We start from the raw sequence: 18,268 nt of genomic DNA, 5'->3' as shown, positions 1-18,268 counted from the left end.
TAAAAAAAAATCATCAGTAAAAAAAAAAATCATCAGTAAAAAAAAATCATCAGTAAAAAAAAAATCACCAGTAAAAAAAAATCACCAGTAAAAAAAAAATCATCAGTAAAAAAAAAATCATCAGTAAAAAAAAAATCACCAGTAAAAAAAAATCACCAGTAAAAAAAAAATCATCAGTGAAAAAAAAATCACCAGTAAAAAAAAAAAATCACCAGTAAAAAAAAAAAATCACCAGTAAAAAAAAAAAATCACCAGTAAAAAAAAAAATCACCAGTAAAAAAAAAAATCACCAGTAAAAAAAAAATAACCAGTAAAAAAAACAAAAATCACCAGTAAAAAAAAAATCATCAGTGAAAAAAAAGCACCAGTAAAAAAAAAATTACCAATAAAAAAAAATTACCAGTAAAAAAAAAATCATCAGTAAAAAAAAAATCACCAGTAAAAAAAAAATCATCAGTGAAAAAAAAATCATCAGTGAAAAAAAAATCATCAGTGAAAAAAAAATCACCAGTGAAAAAAAAATCACCAGTGAAAAAAAAATCACCAGTGAAAAAAAAATCACCAGTAAAAAAGAAAATCATCAGTGAAAAAAAAAATCATCAGTGAAAAAAAAATCACCAGTGAAAAAAAAATCACCAGTAAAAAAAAATCACCAGTAAAAAAAAAAATCACCAGTAAACAAAAAAATCATCAGTAAAAAAAAAATCACCAGTAAAAAAAAATCATCAGTAAAAAAAAAAATCATCAGTAAAAAAAAAAATCATCAGTGAAAAAAAAATCATCAGTAAAAAAAAATCATCAGTAAAAAAAAAATCACCAGTAAAAAAAAATCACCAGTAAAAAAAAAATCATCAGTAAAAAAAAAATCATCAGTAAAAAAAAAATCACCAGTAAAAAAAAATCACCAGTAAAAAAAAAACATCAGTAAAAAAAAAATCATCAGTAAAAAAAAAATCACCAGTAAAAAAAAAAATCATCAGTAAAAAAAAAATCATCAGTAAAAAAAAAATCATCAGTGAAAAAAAAATCACCAGTAAAAAAAAATCACCAGTAAAAAAGAAAATCATCAGTGAAAAAAAACTCACCAGTGAAAAAAAAATCATCAGTGAAAAAAAAATCATCAGTGAAAAAAAAATCATCAGTGAAAAAAAAATCATCAGTGAAAAAAAAATCATCAGTGAAAAAAAAATCATCAGTGAAAAAAAAATCATCAGTGAAAAAAAAATCACCAGTGAAAAAAAACTCACCAGTGAAAAAAAAATCACCAGTGAAAAAAAAATCATCAGTGAAAAAAAAATCACCAGTAAAAAAAAATCACCAGTAAAAAAGAAAATCATCAGTGAAAAAAAAATCACCAGTAAAAAAAAAAATCATCAGTGAAAAAAAAATCATCAGTGAAAAAAAAATCATCAGTGAAAAAAAAATCATCAGTGAAAAAAAAATCATCAGTGAAAAAAAAATCACCAGTGAAAAAAAACTCACCAGTGAAAAAAAAATCACCAGTGAAAAAAAAATCACCAGTAAAAAAAAATCATCAGTGAAAAAAAAATCATCAGTGAAAAAAAAATCACCAGTAAAAAAAAAAATCACCAGTAAAAAAAAAAAATCACCAGTAAAAAAAAAAAATCACCAGTAAAAAAAAAAATCACCAGTAAACAAAAAAATCACCAGTAAACAAAAAAATCATCAGTAAAAAAAAAATCACCAGTAAAAAAAAATCACCAGTAAAAAAAAAAATCACCAGTAAACAAAAAAATCATCAGTAAAAAAAAAATCACCAGTAAAAAAAAATCATCAGTAAAAAAAAAAATCATCAGTAAAAAAAAAAATCATCAGTGAAAAAAAAATCATCAGTAAAAAAAAATCATCAGTAAAAAAAAAATCACCAGTAAAAAAAAATCACCAGTAAAAAAAAAATCATCAGTAAAAAAAAATCACCAGTAAAAAAAAAATCATCAGTAAAAAAAAAATCATCAGTAAAAAAAAAATCACCAGTAAAAAAAAAAATCATCAGTAAAAAAAAAAATCATCAGTGAAAAAAAAATCACCAGTAAAAAAAAATCACCAGTAAAAAAGAAAATCATCAGTGAAAAAAAAATCACCAGTGAAAAAAAAATCATCAGTGAAAAAAAAATCATCAGTGAAAAAAAAATCACCAGTGAAAAAAAACTCACCAGTGAAAAAAAAATCACCAGTGAAAAAAAAATCACCAGTAAAAAAAAAATCACCAGTAAAAAAAAATCATCAGTGAAAAAAAAATCATCAGTGAAAAAAAAATCATCAGTGAAAAAAAAATCACCAGTAAAAAAAAAATCACCAGTAAAAAAAAAAAATCACCAGTAAAAAAAAAAAATCACCAGTAAAAAAAAAAAATCACCAGTAAAAAAAAAAATCACCAGTAAAAAAAAAATCATCAGTAAAAAAAAAATAACCAGTAAAAAAAACAAAAATCACCAGTAAAAAAAAAATCATCAGTGAAAAAAAATCACCAGTAAAAAAAAAAAATCACCAGTAAAACAAAAATCACCAGTAAAAAAGAAAATCATCATTTTTTTTTTACTGGTGATTTTTTTTTCACTGATGATTTTTTTTTACTGAAAAAAAAAACATCAGTAAAAAAAAAATCACCAGTAAAAAAAAAATCACCAGTAAAAAAGAAAATCATCAGTGAAAAAAAAATCACCAGTAAAACAAAAATCATCAGTAAAAAAAAAATCACCAGTAAAAAAAAAATCACCAGTAAAAAAAAAATCATCAGTAAAAAAAAAATCATCAGTAAAAAAAAAAATCATCAGTGAAAAAAAAATCATCAGTAAAAAAAAAAATCACCAGTAAAAAAAAAATCATCAGTAAAAACAAAATCACCAGTAAAAAAAAAATCACCAGTAAAAAAAAAATCATCAGTAAAAAAAAAAATCATTAGTGAAAAAAAAAATCATTAGTGAAAAAAAATAACCAGTAAAAAAAAAAATCACCAGTAAAAAAAAAAATCACCAGTAAAAAAAAAATCATCAGTGAAAAAAAATCACCAGTAAAAAAAAAAATCACCAGTAAAAACAAAATCACCAGTAAAAAAAAAAATCACCAGTAAAAAAAAAATCACCAGTAAAAAAAAAATCATCAGTGAAAAAAAATCACCAGTAAAAAAAAAATCACCAGTAAAAAAAAAATCACCAGTAAAAAAAATATCATCAGTAAAAAAAAATCACAAGTAAAAAAAAAATCATCAGTAAAAAAAAAATCATCAGTAAAAAAAAAATCATCAGTGAAAAAAAAATCATCAGTAAAAAAAAAATCATCAGTGAAAAAAAATCACCAGTGAAAAAAAAATCACCAGTAAAAAAAAAAATCATCAGTGAAAAAAAATCACCAGTAAAAAAAAAATCATTAGTGAAAAAAAATCACCAGTAAAAAAAAAATCATCAGTGAAAAAAAATCACCAGTAAAAAAAAAATCATTAGTGAAAAAAAATCATTAGTGAAAAAAAATCATTAGTGAAAAAAAAATCATCAGTGAAAAAAAAATCATCACTGAAAAAAAAATCATCAGTGAAAAAAAATCACCAGTAAAAAAAAAATCAGTGAAAAAAAATCACCAGTAAAAAAGAAAATCATCAGTGAAAAAAAATCATCAGTGAAAAAAAATCATCAGTGAAAAAAAATCACCAGTAAAAAAAAAATCACCAGTAAAAAAGAAAATCATCAGTGAAAAAAAAATCACCAGTAAAACAAAAATCATCAGTAAAAAAAAAATCACCAGTAAAAAAAAAATCATCAGTAAAAAAAAAAATCATCAGTGAAAAAAAAATCATCAGTAAAAAAAAAAATCACCAGTAAAAAAAAAATCATCAGTAAAAACAAAATCACCAGTAAAAAAAAAATCACCAGTAAAAAAAAAATCACCAGTAAAAAAAAAATCACCAGTAAAAAAAAATCATCAGTAAAAAAAAAAATCATTAGTGAAAAAAAAATAACCAGTAAAAAAAAAAATCACCAGTAAAAAAAAAAATCACCAGTAAAAAAAAAAATCACCAGTAAAAAAAAAATCATCAGTGAAAAAAAATCACCAGTAAAAAAAAAATCACCAGTAAAAACAAAATCACCAGTAAAAAAAAAAATCACCAGTAAAAAAAAAATCACCAGTAAAAAAAAAATCACCAGTAAAAAAAAAATCATCAGTGAAAAAAAATCACCAGTAAAAAAAAAATCACCAGTAAAAAAAAAATCACCAGTAAAAAAAATATCATCAGTAAAAAAAATCACAAGTAAAAAAAAAATCATCAGTAAAAAAAAAATCATCAGTGAAAAAAAAATCATCAGTAAAAAAAAAATCATCAGTGAAAAAAAATCACCAGTGAAAAAAAAATCACCAGTAAAAAAAAAAATCATCAGTGAAAAAAAATCACCAGTAAAAAAAAAATCATCAGTAAAAAAAAATCACCAGTAAAAAAAAAATCACCAGTAATAAAAAAATCATCAGTAAAAAAAAATCATCAGTAAAAAAAAAATCATTAGTGAAAAAAAATCACCAGTAAAAAAAAAATCATCAGTGAAAAAAAATCACCAGTAAAAAAAAAATCATTAGTGAAAAAAAATCATTAGTGAAAAAAAATCATTAGTGAAAAAAAAATCATCAGTGAAAAAAAAATCATCAGTGAAAAAAAAATCATCAGTGAAAAAAAATCACCAGTAAAAAAAAAATCAGTGAAAAAAAATCACCAGTAAAAAAGAAAATCATCAGTGAAAAAAAATCATCAGTGAAAAAAAATCATTAGTGAAAAAAAATCATCAGTGAAAAAAAATCACCAGTAAAAAAAAAATCATCAGTGGAAAAAAATCACCAGTAAAAAAGAAAATCATCAGTGAAAAAAAATCATTAGTGAAAAAAAATCATTAGTGAAAAAAAATCATCAGTGAAAAAAAATCACCAGTAAAAAAGAAAATCATCAGTGAAAAAAAATCACCAGTGAAAAAAAATCATTAGTGAAAAAAAATCATCATTAAAAAAGAAAATCATCAGTGAACAAAAATCACCAGTAAAAAAAAAATCACCAGTAAAAAAGAAAATCATCAGTGAAAAAAAATCATTAGTGAAAAAAAATCATCATTAAAAAAAAAAATCATCATTAAAAAAAAAAATCATCAGTGAACAAAAATCACCAGTAAAAAAAAATCATCAGTGAAAAAAAATCACCAGTAAAAAAGAAAATCATCAGTGAAAAAAAATCATTAGTGAAAAAAAAATCATCATTAAAAAAAAAAATCATCAGTGAACAAAAATCACCAGTAAAAAAAAAATCACCAGTAAAAAAAAAATCATCAGTGAAAAAAAAAATCACCAGTAAAAAAAAAATCACCGGTAAAAAAAAAATCATCAGTGAAAAAAAAATCACCAGTAAAAAAAAAATCACCAGTAAAAAAAAAATCATCAGTGAAAAAAAAATCACCAGTAAAAAAAAAATCATCAGTAAAAAAAAAATCACCAGTAAAAAAAAAATCATCAGTAAAAAAAAAATCATTAGTGAAAAAAAAATCATCAGTAAAAAAAAAATCACCAGTAAAAAAAAAATCATCAGTAAAAAAAAAAATCACCAGTAAAAAAAAAATCATCAGTGAAAAAAAAAATCATCAGTGAAAAAAAAATCATCAGTGAAAAAAAATCACCAGTAAAAAAAAAATCATCAGTGAAAAAAAATCACCAGTAAAAAAGAAAATCATCAGTGAAAGAAAATCATCAGTGAAAAAAATTCATCAGTGAAAAAAATCACCAGTAAAAAAAAAATCATCAGTGAAAAAAAATCATCAGTGAAAAAAAATCACCAGTAAAAAAGAAAATCATCAGTGAAAAAAAATCATTAGTGAAAAAAAATCATTAGTGAAAAAAAATCATCATTAAAAAAGAAAATCATCAGTGAAAAAAAATCATTAGTGAAAAAAAAATCATCATTAAAAAAAAAAATCATCAGTGAAAAAAAATTACCAGTAAAAAAGAAAATCATCAGTGAAAAAAAATCATTAGTGAAAAAAAATCATCAGTGAAAAAAAATCACCAGTAAAAAAAAAATCATCAGTAAAAAAAAAATCACCAGTAAAAAAAAAAATCACCAGTAAAAAAAAAATCACAAGTAAAAAAAAAATCATCAGTAAAAAAAAAATCATCAGTGAAAAAAAAATCATCAGTAAAAAAAAAATCATCAGTGAAAAAAAATCACCAGTGAAAAAAAAAATCACCAGTAAAAAAAAAATCATCAGTGAAAAAAAATCACCAGTAAAAAAAAAATCATCAGTAAAAAAAAATCACCAGTAAAAAAAAAATCACCAGTAAAAAAAAAATCACCAGTAAAAAAAAAATCATCAGTAAAAAAAAATCATCAGTGAAAAAAAAATCACCAGTAAAAAAAAAATCATTAGTGAAAAAAAATCACCAGTAAAAAAAAAATCATCAGTGAAAAAAAATCACCAGTAAAAAAAAAATCATTAGTGAAAAAAAATCATTAGTGAAAAAAAATCATTAGTGAAAAAAAATCATTAGTGAAAAAAAAATCATCAGTGAAAAAAAAATCATCAGTGAAAAAAAATCACCAGTAAAAAAAAAAATCAGTGAAAAAAAATCACCAGTAAAAAAGAAAATCATCAGTGAAAAAAAAATCACCAGTAAAAAAGAAAATCATCAGTGAAAAAAAAATCACCAGTAAAACAAAAATTATCAGTAAAAAAAAAATCACCAGTAAAAAAAAAATCATCAGTAAAAAAAAAAAGCATCAGTGAAAAAAAAATCATCAGTAAAAAAAAAAATCACCAGTAAAAAAAAAATCATCAGTAAAAACAAAATCACCAGTAAAAAAAAAATCACCAGTAAAAAAAAAATCATCAGTAAAAAAAAAATCATCAGTGAAAAAAAAATCATCAGTGAAAAAAAATCACCAGTAAAAAAAAAATCACCAGTAAAAACAAAATCACCAGTAAAAAAAAAAATCACCAGTAAAAAAAAAATCACCAGTAAAAAAAAAATCATCAGTGAAAAAAAATCACCAGTAAAAAAAAAATCACCAGTAAAAAAAAAATCACCAGTAAAAAAAATATCATCAGTAAAAAAAAATCACAAGTAAAAAAAAAAATCATCAGTAAAAAAAAAATCATCAGTAAAAAAAAAATCATCAGTGAAAAAAAAATCATCAGTAAAAAAAAAATCATCAGTGAAAAAAAATCACCAGTGAAAAAAAAATCACCAGTAAAAAAAAAATCATCAGTGAAAAAAAATCACCAGTAAAAAAAAAATCATCAGTAAAAAAAAATCACCAGTAAAAAAAAAATCACCAGTAAAAAAAAAATCATCAGTAAAAAAAAATCATCAGTGAAAAAAAAATCACCAGTAAAAAAAAAATCATTAGTGAAAAAAAATCACCAGTAAAAAAAAAATCATCAGTGAAAAAAAATCACCAGTAAAAAAAAAATCATTAGTGAAAAAAAATCATTAGTGAAAAAAAATCATTAGTGAAAAAAAATCATTAGTGAAAAAAAAATCATCAGTGAAAAAAAAATCATCAGTGAAAAAAAAATCATCAGTGAAAAAAAATCACCAGTAAAAAAAAAATCATCAGTGAAAAAAAATCATTAGTGAAAAAAAATCATCAGTGAAAAAAAATCACCAGTAAAAAAAAAATCATCAGTGAAAAAAAATCACCAGTAAAAAAGAAAATCATCAGTGAAAAAAAATCATTAGTGAAAAAAAATCATCAGTGAAAAAAAATCACCAGTAAAAAAGAAAATCATCAGTGAAAAAAAATCACCAGTAAAAAAGAAAATCATCAGTGAAAAAAAATCATTAGTGAAAAAAAATCATCATTAAAAAAGAAAATCATCAGTGAACAAAAATCACCAGTAAAAAAAAAATCACCAGTAAAAAAGAAAATCATCAGTGAAAAAAAATCATTAGTGAAAAAAAATCATCATTAAAAAAAAAAATCATCATTAAAAAAAAAAAATCATCAGTGAACAAAAATCACCAGTAAAAAAAAAATCATCAGTGAAAAAAAATCACCAGTAAAAAAGAAAATCATCAGTGAAAAAAAATCATTAGTGAAAAAAAAATCATCATTAAAAAAAAAAATCATCAGTGAACAAAAATCACCAGTAAAAAAAAAATCACCAGTAAAAAAAAAATCATCAGTGAAAAAAAAAATCACCAGTAAAAAAAAAATCACCGGTAAAAAAAAAATCATCAGTGAAAAAAAAATCACCAGTAAAAAAAAAATCATCAGTAAAAAAAAAAATCATCAGTGAAAAAAAAATCATCAGTAAAAAAAAAATCATCAGTGAAAAAAAAATCACCAGTAAAAAAAAATCATCAGTAAACAAAAAAATCACCAGTAAAAAAAAAAATCACCAGTAAAAAAAAAATCATCAGTGAAAAAAAATCACCAGTAAAAAAAAAATCATCAGTAAAAAAAAATCACCAGTAAAAAAAAAATCACCAGTAAAAAAAAAATCACCAGTAAAAAAAAAATCATCAGTAAAAAAAAATCATCAGTGAAAAAAAAATCACCAGTAAAAAAAAAATCATTAGTGAAAAAAAATCACCAGTAAAAAAAAAATCATCAGTGAAAAAAAATCACCAGTAAAAAAAAAATCATTAGTGAAAAAAAATCATTAGTGAAAAAAAATCATTAGTGAAAAAAAAATCATCAGTGAAAAAAAAATCATCAGTGAAAAAAAATCACCAGTAAAAAAAAAATCAGTGAAAAAAAATCACCAGTAAAAAAGAAAATCATCAGTGAAAAAAAAATCACCAGTAAAAAAAAAATCACCAGTAAAAAAGAAAATCATCAGTGAAAAAAAATCATTAGTGAAAAAAAATCATCAGTGAAAAAAAATCACCAGTAAAAAAGAAAATCATCAGTGAAAAAAAATCACCAGTAAAAAAGAAAATCATCAGTGAAAAAAAATCATTAGTGAAAAAAAATCATCATTAAAAAAGAAAATCATCAGTGAACAAAAATCACCAGTAAAAAAAAAATCACCAGTAAAAAAGAAAATCATCAGTAAAAAAGAAAATCATCAGTGAAAAAAAATCATTAGTGAAAAAAAATCATCATTAAAAAAAAAATCATCATTAAAAAAAAAAAATCATCAGTGAACAAAAATCACCAGTAAAAAAAAAATCATCAGTGAAAAAAAATCACCAGTAAAAAAGAAAATCATCAGTGAAAAAAAATCATTAGTGAAAAAAAAATCATCATTAAAAAAAAAAATCATCAGTGAACAAAAATCACCAGTAAAAAAAAAATCACCAGTAAAAAAAAAATCATCAGTGAAAAAAAAAATCACCAGTAAAAAAAAAATCACCGGTAAAAAAAAAATCATCAGTGAAAAAAAAATCACCAGTAAAAAAAAAAATCATCAGTAAAAAAAAAAATCATCAGTGAAAAAAAAATCATCAGTAAAAAAAAAAATCATCAGTGAAAAAAAAATCACCAGTAAAAAAAAATCATCAGTAAACAAAAAAATCACCAGTAAAAAAAAAAATCACCAGTAAAAAAAAATCATTAGTGAAAAAAAATCATTAGTGAAAAAAAATCACCAGTAAAAACAAAATCATCAGTGAAAAAAAAATCACCAGTGAAAAAAAAATCACCAGTAAAAAAAAAATCATCAGTGAAAAAAAAATCACCAGTAAAAAAAAAATCATTAGTGAAAAAAAATCATTAGTGAAAAAAAAATCATCAGTGAAAAAAAAATCATCAGTGAAAAAAAATCACCAGTAAAAAAAAAATCATCAGTGAAAAAAAATCACCAGTAAAAAAGAAAATCATCAGTGAAAAAAAAATCATTAGTGAAAAAAAATCATCAGTGAAAAAAAATCATTAGTGAAAAAAAATCATCAGTGAAAAAAAATCATCAGTGAAAAAAAATCACCAGTAAAAAAAAAATCATCAGTGAAAAAAAATCATCAGTGAAAAAAAATCACCAGTAAAAAAGAAAATCATCAGTGAAAAAAAATCACCAGTAAAAAAGAAAATCATCAGTGAAAAAAAATCATTAGTGAAAAAAAATCACCAGTAAAAAAGAAAATCATCAGTAAAAAAAAAATCATTAGTGAAAAAAAATCATTACTGAAAAAAAATCATTACTGAAAAAAAATCACCAGTAAAAAAGAAAATCATCAGTGAAAAAAAATCATTAGTGAAAAAAAATCATTAGTGAAAAAAAATCATTAGTGAAAAAAAATTATCATTAAAAAAGAAAATCATCAGTGAAAAAAAATCATTAGTGAAAAAAAAATCATCATTAAAAAAAAAAATCATCAGTGAAAAAAAATCACCAGTAAAAAAAAAATCACCAGTAAAAAAAAAATCATCAGTGAAAAAAAATCACCAGTAAAAAAGAAAATCATTAGTGAAAAAAAATCATCAGTGAAAAAAAATCACCAGTAAAAAAAAAAATCATCAGTGAAAAAAAATCATTAGTGAAAAAAAATCACCAGTAAAAAAAAAATCACCAGTGAAAAAAAAATCACCAGTGAAAAAAAAATCACCAGTGAAAAAAAAATCACCAGTAAAAAAGAAAATCATCAGTGAAAAAAAAAATCATCAGTGAAAAAAAAAATCATCAGTGAAAAAAAAATCACCAGTAAAAAAAAAATCACCAGTAAAAAAAAAATCACCAGTAAAAAAAAAAATCACCAGTAAAAAAAAAAATCACCAGTAAAAAAAAAATCATCAGTAAAAAAAAAATCACCAGTAAAAAAAAATCATCAGTAAAAAAAAAAATCATCAGTAAAAAAAAATCATCAGTAAAAAAAAAATCACCAGTAAAAAAAAATCACCAGTAAAAAAAAAATCATCAGTAAAAAAAAAATCATCAGTAAAAAAAAAATCACCAGTAAAAAAAAATCACCAGTAAAAAAAAAATCATCAGTGAAAAAAAAATCATCAGTGAAAAAAAAATCACCAGTAAAAAAAAAAAATCACCAGTAAAAAAAAAAAATCACCAGTAAAAAAAAAAAATCACCAGTAAAAAAAAAAATCACCAGTAAAAAAAAAAATCACCAGTAAAAAAAAAATAACCAGTAAAAAAAACAAAAATCACCAGTAAAAAAAAAATCATCAGTGAAAAAAAAGCACCAGTAAAAAAAAAAATTACCAATAAAAAAAAATTACCAGTAAAAAAAAAATCATCAGTAAAAAAAAAATCACCAGTAAAAAAAAAATCATCAGTGAAAAAAAAATCATCAGTGAAAAAAAAATCACCAGTGAAAAAAAAATCACCAGTGAAAAAAAAATCACCAGTGAAAAAAAAATCACCAGTAAAAAAGAAAATCATCAGTGAAAAAAAAAATCATCAGTGAAAAAAAAATCACCAGTGAAAAAAAAATCACCAGTAAAAAAAAATCACCAGTAAAAACAAAAATCACCAGTAAACAAAAAAATCATCAGTAAAAAAAAAATCACCAGTAAAAAAAAATCATCAGTAAAAAAAAAAATCATCAGTAAAAAAAAAAATCATCAGTGAAAAAAAAATCATCAGTAAAAAAAAATCATCAGTAAAAAAAAAATCACCAGTAAAAAAAAATCACCAGTAAAAAAAAAAATCATCAGTAAAAAAAAAATCATCAGTAAAAAAAAAATCACCAGTAAAAAAAAATCACCAGTAAAAAAAAAACATCAGTAAAAAAAAAATCATCAGTAAAAAAAAAATCACCAGTAAAAAAAAAAATCATCAGTAAAAAAAAAATCATCAGTAAAAAAAAAATCATCAGTGAAAAAAAAATCACCAGTAAAAAAAAATCACCAGTAAAAAAGAAAATCATCAGTGAAAAAAAAATCACCAGTAAAAAAAAAATCATCAGTGAAAAAAAAATCATCAGTGAAAAAAAAATCATCAGTGAAAAAAAAATCATCAGTGAAAAAAAAATCACCAGTAAAAAAGAAAATCATCAGTAAAAAAAAAATCACCAGTAAAAAAAAAATCATCAGTGAAAAAAAAAATCATCAGTGAAAAAAAAATCATCAGTGAAAAAAAAATCATCAGTGAAAAAAAAATCATCAGTGAAAAAAAAATCACCAGTAAAAAAAAAATCATCAGTGAAAAAAAAATCATCAGTGAAAAAAAAATCATCAGTGAAAAAAAAATCACCAGTGAAAAAAAACTCACCAGTGAAAAAAAAATCACCAGTGAAAAAAAAATCACCAGTAAAAAAAAATCATCAGTGAAAAAAAAATCATCAGTGAAAAAAAAATCATCAGTGAAAAAAAAATCACCAGTAAAAAAAAAAATCACCAGTAAAAAAAAAAAATCACCAGTAAAAAAAAAAATCACCAGTAAAAAAAAAAATCACCAGTAAACAAAAAAATCACCAGTAAACAAAAAAATCATCAGTAAAAAAAAAATCACCAGTAAAAAAAAATCACCAGTAAAAAAAAAAATCACCAGTAAAAAAAAAAATCACCAGTAAACAAAAAAATCATCAGTAAAAAAAAAATCACCAGTAAAAAAAAATCATCAGTAAAAAAAAAAATCATCAGTAAAAAAAAAAATCATCAGTGAAAAAAAAATCATCAGTAAAAAAAAATCATCAGTAAAAAAAAAATCACCAGTAAAAAAAAATCACCAGTAAAAAAAAAATCATCAGTAAAAAAAAATCACCAGTAAAAAAAAAATCATCAGTAAAAAAAAAATCATCAGTAAAAAAAAAATCACCAGTAAAAAAAAAAATCATCAGTAAAAAAAAAATCATCAGTGAAAAAAAAATCACCAGTAAAAAAAAATCACCAGTAAAAAAGAAAATCATCAGTGAAAAAAAAATCACCAGTAAAAAAAAAATCATCAGTGAAAAAAAAATCATCAGTGAAAAAAAAATCATCAGTGAAAAAAAAATCATCAGTGAAAAAAAAATCATCAGTGAAAAAAAAATCACCAGTGAAAAAAAACTCACCAGTGAAAAAAAAATCACCAGTGAAAAAAAAAAATCACCAGTAAAAAAAAAAAATCACCAGTAAAAAAAAAAAATCACCAGTAAAAAAAAAAATCACCAGTAAAAAAAAAATCATCAGTAAAAAAAAAATAACCAGTAAAAAAAACAAAAATCACCAGTAAAAAAAAAATCATCAGTGAAAAAAAATCACCAGTAAAAAAAAAAAATCACCAGTAAAACAAAAATCACCAGTAAAAAAGAAAATCATCATTTTTTTTTTACTGGTGATTTTTTTTTTACTGGTGATTTTTTTTTCACTGATGATTTTTTTTTACTGAAAAAAAAAACATCAGTAAAAAAAAAATCACCAGTAAAAAAAAAATCACCAGTAAAAAAGAAAATCATCAGTGAAAAAAAAATCACCAGTAAAACAAAAATCATCAGTAAAAAAAAAATCACCAGTAAAAAAAAAATCACCAGTAAAAAAAAAATCATCAGTAAAAAAAAAATCATCAGTGAAAAAAAAATCATCAGTAAAAAAAAAAATCACCAGTAAAAAAAAATCATCAGTAAAAACAAAATCACCAGTAAAAAAAAAATCACCAGTAAAAAAAAAATCATCAGTAAAAAAAAAAATCATTAGTGAAAAAAAAAATCATTAGTGAAAAAAAAATAACCAGTAAAAAAAAAAATCACCAGTAAAAAAAAAAATCATCAGTGAAAAAAAATCACCAGTAAAAAAAAAAATCACCAGTAAAAACAAAATCACCAGTAAAAAAAAAAATCACCAGTAAAAAAAAAATCACCAGTAAAAAAAAAATCATCAGTGAAAAAAAATCACCAGTAAAAAAAAAATCACCAGTAAAAAAAAAATCACCAGTAAAAAAAATATCATCAGTAAAAAAAAATCACAAGTAAAAAAAAAATCATCAGTAAAAAAAAAATCATCAGTGAAAAAAAAATCATCAGTGAAAAAAAAATCATCAGTAAAAAAAAAATCATCAGTGAAAAAAAATCACCAGTGAAAAAAAAATCACCAGTAAAAAAAAAATCATCAGTGAAAAAAAATCACCAGTAAAAAAAAAATCACCAGTAAAAAAAAAATCATTAGTGAAAAAAAATCACCAGTAAAAAAAAAATCATCAGTGAAAAAAAATCACCAGTAAAAAAAAAATCATTAGTGAAAAAAAATCATTAGTGAAAAAAAATCATTAGTGAAAAAAAAATCATCAGTGAAAAAAAAATCATCACTGAAAAAAAAATCATCAGTGAAAAAAAATCACCAGTAAAAAAAAAATCAGTGAAAAAAAATCACCAGTAAAAAAGAAAATCATCAGTGAAAAAAAATCATCAGTGAAAAAAAATCATCAGTGAAAAAAAATCACCAGTAAAAAAAAAATCACCAGTAAAAAAGAAAATCATCAGTGAAAAAAAAATCACCAGTAAAACAAAAATCATCAGTAAAAAAAAAATCACCAGTAAAAAAAAAATCATCAGTAAAAAAAAAAATCATCAGTGAAAAAAAAATCATCAGTAAAAAAAAAAATCACCAGTAAAAAAAAAATCATCAGTAAAAACAAAATCACCAGTAAAAAAAAAATCACCAGTAAAAAAAAAATCACCAGTAAAAAAAAATCATCAGTAAAAAAAAAAATCATTAGTGAAAAAAAAATAACCAGTAAAAAAAAAAATCACCAGTAAAAAAAAAAATCACCAGTAAAAAAAAAATCATCAGTGAAAAAAAATCACCAGTAAAAAAAAAATCACCAGTAAAAACAAAATCACCAGTAAAAAAAAAATCACCAGTAAAAAAAAAAATCATCAGTGAAAAAAAATCATTAGTGAAAAAAAATCACCAGTAAAAAAAAAATCACCAGTGAAAAAAAAATCACCAGTGAAAAAAAAATCACCAGTGAAAAAAAAATCACCAGTAAAAAAGAAAATCATCAGTGAAAAAAAAAATCATCAGTGAAAAAAAAAATCATCAGTGAAAAAAAAATCACCAGTAAAAAAAAAATCACCAGTAAAAAAAAAATCACCAGTAAAAAAAAAAATCACCAGTAAAAAAAAAAATCACCAGTAAAAAAAAAATCATCAGTAAAAAAAAAATCACCAGTAAAAAAAAATCATCAGTAAAAAAAAAAATCATCAGTAAAAAAAAATCATCAGTAAAAAAAAAATCACCAGTAAAAAAAAATCACCAGTAAAAAAAAAATCATCAGTAAAAAAAAAATCATCAGTAAAAAAAAAATCACCAGTAAAAAAAAATCACCAGTAAAAAAAAAATCATCAGTGAAAAAAAAATCATCAGTGAAAAAAAAATCACCAGTAAAAAAAAAAAATCACCAGTAAAAAAAAAAAATCACCAGTAAAAAAAAAAATCACCAGTAAAAAAAAAAATCACCAGTAAAAAAAAAATAACCAGTATAAAAAACAAAAATCACCAGTAAAAAAAAAATCATCAGTGAAAAAAAAGCACCAGTAAAAAAAAAATTACCAATAAAAAAAAATTACCAGTAAAAAAAAAATCATCAGTAAAAAAAAAATCACCAGTAAAAAAAAAATCATCAGTGAAAAAAAAATCATCAGTGAAAAAAAAATCATCAGTGAAAAAAAAATCACCAGTGAAAAAAAAATCACCAGTGAAAAAAAAATCACCAGTGAAAAAAAAATCACCAGTGAAAAAAAAATCACCAGTAAAAAAGAAAATCATCAGTGAAAAAAAAAATCATCAGTGAAAAAAAAATCACCAGTGAAAAAAAAATCACCAGTAAAAAAAAATCACCAGTAAAAAAAAAAATCACCAGTAAACAAAAAAATCATCAGTAAAAAAAAAATCACCAGTAAAAAAAAATCATCAGTAAAAAAAAAAATCATCAGTAAAAAAAAAAATCATCAGTGAAAAAAAAATCATCAGTAAAAAAAAATCATCAGTAAAAAAAAAATCACCAGTAAAAAAAAATCACCAGTAAAAAAAAAATCATCAGTAAAAAAAAAATCATCAGTAAAAAAAAAATCACCAGTAAAAAAAAATCACCAGTAAAAAAAAAACATCAGTAAAAAAAAAATCATCAGTAAAAAAAAAATCACCAGTAAAAAAAAAAATCATCAGTAAAAAAAAAATCATCAGTAAAAAAAAAATCATCAGTGAAAAAAAAATCACCAGTAAAAAAAAATCACCAGTAAAAAAGAAAATCATCAGTGAAAAAAAAATCACCAGTAAAAAAAAAATCATCAGTGAAAAAAAAATCATCAGTGAAAAAAAAATCATCAGTGAAAAAAAAATCATCAGTGAAAAAAAAATCATCAGTGAAAAAAAAATCACCAGTGAAAAAAAACTCACCAGTGAAAAAAAAATCACCAGTGAAAAAAAAATCATCAGTGAAAAAAAAATCACCAGTAAAAAAAAATCACCAGTAAAAAAGAAAATCATCAGTGAAAAAAAAATCACCAGTAAAAAAAAAATCATCAGTGAAAAAAAAATCATCAGTGAAAAAAAAATCATCAGTGAAAAAAAAATCATCAGTGAAAAAAAAATCACCAGTAAAAAAGAAAATCATCAGTAAAAAAAAAATCACCAGTAAAAAAAAAATCATCAGTGAAAAAAAAATCATCAGTGAAAAAAAAATCATCAGTGAAAAAAAAATCATCAGTGAAAAAAAAATCATCAGTGAAAAAAAAATCACCAGTAAAAAAAAAATCATCAGTGAAAAAAAAATCATCAGTGAAAAAAAAATCATCAGTGAAAAAAAAATCACCAGTGAAAAAAAACTCACCAGTGAAAAAAAAATCACCAGTGAAAAAAAAATCACCAGTAAAAAAAAATCATCAGTGAAAAAAAAATCATCAGTGAAAAAAAAATCATCAGTGAAAAAAAAATCACCAGTAAAAAAAAAAATCACCAGTAAAAAAAAAAAAATCACCAGTAAAAAAAAAAATCACCAGTAAAAAAAAAAATCACCAGTAAACAAAAAAATCACCAGTAAACAAAAAAATCATCAGTAAAAAAAAAATCACCAGTAAAAAAAAATCACCAGTAAAAAAAAAAATCACCAGTAAACAAAAAAATCATCAGTAAAAAAAAAATCACCAGTAAAAAAAAATCATCAGTAAAAAAAAAAATCATCAGTAAAAAAAAAAATCATCAGTGAAAAAAAAATCATCAGTAAAAAAAAATCATCAGTAAAAAAAAAATCACCAGTAAAAAAAAATCACCAGTAAAAAAAAAATCATCAGTAAAAAAAAATCACCAGTAAAAAAAAAATCATCAGTAAAAAAAAAATCATCAGTAAAAAAAAAATCACCAGTAAAAAAAAAAATCATCAGTAAAAAAAAAATCATCAGTGAAAAAAAAATCACCAGTAAAAAAAAATCACCAGTAAAAAAGAAAATCATCAGTGAAAAAAAAATCACCAGTAAAAAAAAAATCATCAGTGAAAAAAAAATCATCAGTGAAAAAAAAATCATCAGTGAAAAAAAAAATCATCAGTGAAAAAAAAATCACCAGTGAAAAAAAACTCACCAGTGAAAAAAAAATCACCAGTGAAAAAAAAAAATCACCAGTAAAAAAAAAAAATCACCAGTAAAAAAAAAAATCACCAGTAAAAAAAAAATCATCAGTAAAAAAAAAATAACCAGTAAAAAAAACAAAAATCACCAGTAAAAAAAAAATCATCAGTGAAAAAAAATCACCAGTAAAAAAAAAAATCACCAGTAAAACAAAAATCACCAGTAAAAAAGAAAATCATCATTTTTTTTTTACTGGTGATTTTTTTTTTACTGGTGATTTTTTTTTCACTGATGATTTTTTTTTACTGAAAAAAAAAACATCAGTAAAAAAAAAATCACCAGTAAAAAAAAAATCACCAGTAAAAAAGAAAATCATCAGTGAAAAAAAAATCACCAGTAAAACAAAAATCATCAGTAAAAAAAAAATCACCAGTAAAAAAAAAATCACCAGTAAAAAAAAAATCATCAGTAAAAAAAAAAATCATCAGTGAAAAAAAAATCATCAGTAAAAAAAAAAATCACCAGTAAAAAAAAAATCATCAGTAAAAACAAAATCACCAGTAAAAAAAAAATCACCAGTAAAAAAAAAATCATCAGTAAAAAAAAAAATCATTAGTGAAAAAAAAAATCATTAGTGAAAAAAAAATAACCAGTAAAAAAAAAAATCACCAGTAAAAAAAAAAATCATCAGTGAAAAAAAATCACCAGTAAAAAAAAAAATCACCAGTAAAAACAAAATCACCAGTAAAAAAAAAAATCACCAGTAAAAAAAAAATCACCAGTAAAAAAAAAATCATCAGTGAAAAAAAATCACCAGTAAAAAAAAAATCACCAGTAAAAAAAAAAT

The 18,268-nt window shown here is 21.5% G+C and overlaps 1 protein-coding gene across 1 annotated transcript in view; it reads right to left on the bottom strand.

Moving 5' to 3' along the window:
* LOC145259167 (cytochrome c oxidase assembly factor 7 homolog) overlaps positions 1-18,268 on the bottom strand; it is a 118,501-nt gene that overhangs the window by 48,593 nt on the left and 51,640 nt on the right. The gene's annotated exons all lie outside the window — the stretch shown is intronic.

The sequence above is a fragment of the Euprymna scolopes genome, chromosome 34, assembly GCF_053919585.1.
Source record: "Euprymna scolopes isolate OS-2025 chromosome 34, ASM5391958v1, whole genome shotgun sequence".
Classification (NCBI taxonomy): Eukaryota; Metazoa; Mollusca; class Cephalopoda; order Sepiida; family Sepiolidae; genus Euprymna; species Euprymna scolopes.
This window is presented reverse-complemented; position numbering and strand designations above follow the sequence as displayed.